Source organism: Tauraco erythrolophus, chromosome 1 (genome assembly GCF_009769465.1).
Source record: "Tauraco erythrolophus isolate bTauEry1 chromosome 1, bTauEry1.pri, whole genome shotgun sequence".
NCBI lineage: Eukaryota > Metazoa > Chordata > Aves > Musophagiformes > Musophagidae > Tauraco > Tauraco erythrolophus.
The window spans coordinates 115,919,761-115,923,626 of record NC_141465.1 but is presented as its reverse complement, the minus strand read 5'-3'; the positions used below and the strand labels follow the sequence as shown (position 1 = coordinate 115,923,626).

At 43.3% G+C, this 3,866-nt stretch overlaps 1 non-coding gene across 1 annotated transcript; it reads right to left on the bottom strand.

The window, feature by feature from the left end:
* Nucleotides 1-405: 405 nt before the first annotated feature.
* Nucleotides 406-478, bottom strand: TRNAK-CUU (transfer RNA lysine (anticodon CUU)). The gene has a single exon. It is a non-coding gene; the product is annotated as a tRNA-Lys (tRNA).
* Between the last annotated feature and the right edge of the window lie 3,388 nt (nt 479-3,866).

Genomic DNA, 3,866 nt, shown 5'->3' with positions numbered 1-3,866 from the left:
CTGCAGCAGTTGTCCCCTCGTTAGGCAGGAACAATAGCCTTCCTCAGCTCGTTCTTGGTGGACAACGACTAGTCGCTGCCCTCCCTGAGGCTATTTATAGCCCCGTGACTCACAGCTGTGCTGGCTCCGCCCGGCTCTCGCAGCAGCCCGCCTACGCCGGCACCGCCCCCAACAGCGGCAGATCTGGTCCCGGCTAGAAAATGCTTCCAGAAAGCCCTAGAAAAGAGCTTTTCTTCGGCTTTTTTTCTGCAGCAGCTCTCCCCAGTCGCAGTCTTACCTGCTCTGAAGTGGATCTCTGCAGAAATGACCGTTAGGCACGATGACAGCCCGTTTAAACTTACCACGGGTGTGCTGGCTCCGCCCCGGCTCTCGCAGCAGCCCGCCTACCAAAAGGAAATAATTAAGTGCCCAACGTGGGGCTCGAACCCACAACACTGAGATTAAGAGTCTCATGCTCTACCGACTGAGGTAGCCGGGCTCCATTTCTGTTGTCCTTGACCTTTCTTGTAAGGTTTAATTCCAAGGAGGCCTTAGCTTTCCTAGTTGCCTCCCTACATCCTCTGACAGCAGACCTATATTCCTCCCAAGCGGCCTGCCCTTCCTTCTATGATCTGTACACTCTCTTTTTCCACTTGAGTTTGCCCAACAGTTCCCCATTTAACCATGCAGGCCTCTTGGTGCTCTTTCTTGACTTCCTACCTGTTGGGATGCACCGGTCTTGAGCTCGGAAGAAGAGGTCCTTGAAGGCTAACCAACTATCTTGAGCCCCTTTACCTTCCAGTACTCCCATAGGATTTCTCCTAGCAATTGTTTGAAAAGATCAAAGTTGGCCTTACTGAAGTCCAGGGTTCTAGTTCTGCTAGGTATTTTTGATCAAAATCACATGAATATCTGGTCATCTATTTCTCTGTAATTACTGGAGATGGGAGAATCCATCCAGGATAAATACGTATTAAAGTGAGAGATAGCTTGAAATAAAGCAATACTAAGGGAGAGAAGGCAGTTCCTGAGGGCTGGATAATCAGTGAAGGAAACCCTGACAGCAATAACAAGAGAGAAGGCAGTGATCTAGAAGATACAGAGTGTTTCTGGAAGACATAGAGAACAGGCTAGAGGGTAGTCATGGAGGAGGATTGTTCAGATCTGGGGAAAATTTGGAGATAGCAATAGGCTTTTGTGAAGAAAACCAATAAGTCAGAGATGACACTAAGGAGCAGAGCACAAACAGTATTGAAGCCAGGCTGAGTAGAACAGCCATGCACAAGGGAAGTCACAATTTTTTTTTGGTAAACAAAGAAAGAATAGTAAATATGGCATGTAAGGGTAGGTAACTGAGACCCCCTTGGTAATGCAAGAACTTGCAGAGATAGTTGATGTCATCAGAGTTAGTATGATGGGTGAGATTAGACATAAGGACAAAATGGAAAAGTAGAGGGAAGAAGACTAAGAAGAACAAAGGATGAGAAAACCCCTAAATGTTAAAAATGACAAATGAAGATCACAAACTGCATTTAATCGACCTTTGCATTTGAAGGGTAGTGTTAAACCACAGTAGCCAGAGAGAAGTCAGATAGGAAGGAATTAGGTGTGAGGACCTACTCAGACGCTCTGGGGGTTGCTATTCTGCACTTAAATGTACAAAGGGCAAAGGAAGTAATGGGGTAACCACCGTTCACCAAATAAGTCTGTGCTCTTCCCCTGTAGCCAACCTCTGCACCAGCAGAGGGAAAAGACGTGTAAGAATGGTATGAAATGGTATGAAATGAATGGTATGAAATTGCCCAAACAAGACTTTATGCATGCTCACAAGATCTTTTTTTTCTCAGACAGTAACCCTTGGGCAGGTAAAAACTTTGGCAAAAGGGAGTGCATTGTAATTCTGACTTCTCTTAATTAATGAAGAGGAAGATATGATATATCTGGAGCTGTAGGATGTAGATCCCTGATTATGCTATCATTCATTTTTAGTTGTTCCATCTCAAGATTATTTATCTCATTTCCTCAGGATTCTCTACTCTAAATTCAGCTGTTAACAGGACTGATTGCTCTGAGCAATAAGAAAAACTACCAGACATTTCACACTCAGAACACATTACATATCTGTAGTTGAAAATTTGTGTTTGGAAAACTCAGTCCTGTTTATAGTAAAATTCCCACTGTTTCAAATTTCTTCTTTCACATTTTAGCTTCCTAAGTCATGATACAACTATGTTTTATGATCCTGTTCTCTCTTATAGATTGGATGTATATATGGAATCACGAGTGAGACCTAGAGGGATGGAGAATTGCCTTAAATCTGCTTGTCTGAGCACACAATAATTTTGCTTCTTAATCATAGTCTATGTAAATTATAGCACTTTAGGACTTGATTATGTATCATTCAAGTTAGGAAAGGAAATTCACTACATATCATTGTTATAATTTGTTTTTAATTTTCCAAGCATTACTCCTTCAGATTCATTTGCTTCATGCATGTTCTCAAAGTAAAGTCAGCCCTCCTTCCTTCCTTCCTTCCTTCCTTCCTTCCTTCCTTCCTTCCTTCCTTCCTTCCTTCCTTCCTTCCTTCCTTCCTTCCTTCCTTCCTTCCTTCCTTCCTTCCTTCCTTCCTTCCTTCCTTCCTTCCTTCCTTCCTTCCTTCCTTCCTTCCTTCCTTCCTTCCTTCCTTCCTTCTCTTCCTTCCTATTCCTTCTCATTTCCACACACTATCTAGGTCCTCCTTATCTGACTCTAAGGCTAAGAGAGGCCAGGCGTGGATGCAGAGGACACCTGCTGTTCTGCACACCCATGTGTCACAAGTCACCATTTAGCCCTGCACCCTGGCACTGGCCGTAAAACAGTAACGACAGTGTAAGCTTATTATAAGAAAGTCCTAAACAGTATCTTTTGGCTTTTCTTATTCCAGATTCAAAAGAAAACTCATCTCAACTCGAAGAGCATAAAAGAGTCAAGTGATGGCTGTGGTGGAGGTTGCAATTTTTGGAAATTGTAAAAGCTGGGATGCTGGTTTTGGAAAGAAAGAAAGAGAGAGGTTTCCACAATAGCAACATGGCATTTAACTTAATTAGTCAATGAGAGAAAGATAAAAAACCTCTCAAAGGAAACATGCAAATAAAGAGAACTTCTCTAAATGATTAAGGTTTCACAGATAGAAAAAGGTTTCTTGCATGGGAAGGGACACTGCCACAAATGAAATATTTCCAAATTCTGTATTGAAAACCTTGGCAGAGCTGCTGTTGTGTGTAGCACATGTGTGCATACCAAGGGACAGGGCCTGAAAGCAGCAGCAAGGCATGGCTGCAGATCCTGTCCTTGCTCTTTGAGGCACTCCAAGTCAGAGCAGTTGGCATGAAATGGACCTGCTCCCTGTGTGCTCTTGCCGGAGATGGCTGGGGTCATGGAGAGTTACAATAGGTCCCTCAGGGGCTGTAGATGCACATATACTTCCTATGGTCTCTGGGAACATCCCTGAGGAATTTACCTTTGGGGAATAGTCTCTTAGTGGGATCAACCCATCAGTGCTGCCAGCTCAGGACTGTGCCTAACAGCACTTTCAAAACCACAGTTAATAACTGGTAGACAGCCTTCAGCAGCCAAAGATATATTTTGGAAAGAAATACATGCAAACACACACACTTAATTTTCTTTAGAATACAAAAATACTACATAGGACAGGTTTAGCATCTTAGATGGTTATCAAGCAAGAGCTAATTCTTTCACCAAAGCAGCTAAATAAAGACTTTGATATGTGCCGCGTTATTGATGATTCAGTGAGAGACTGAGCCTTTGAAGTCTGTCACCAGCTTTGAATCCTGAGAAGTCTGTTTCTGTCCATGTCACTGCCACCCACATATGTCTATGCGTCTGCG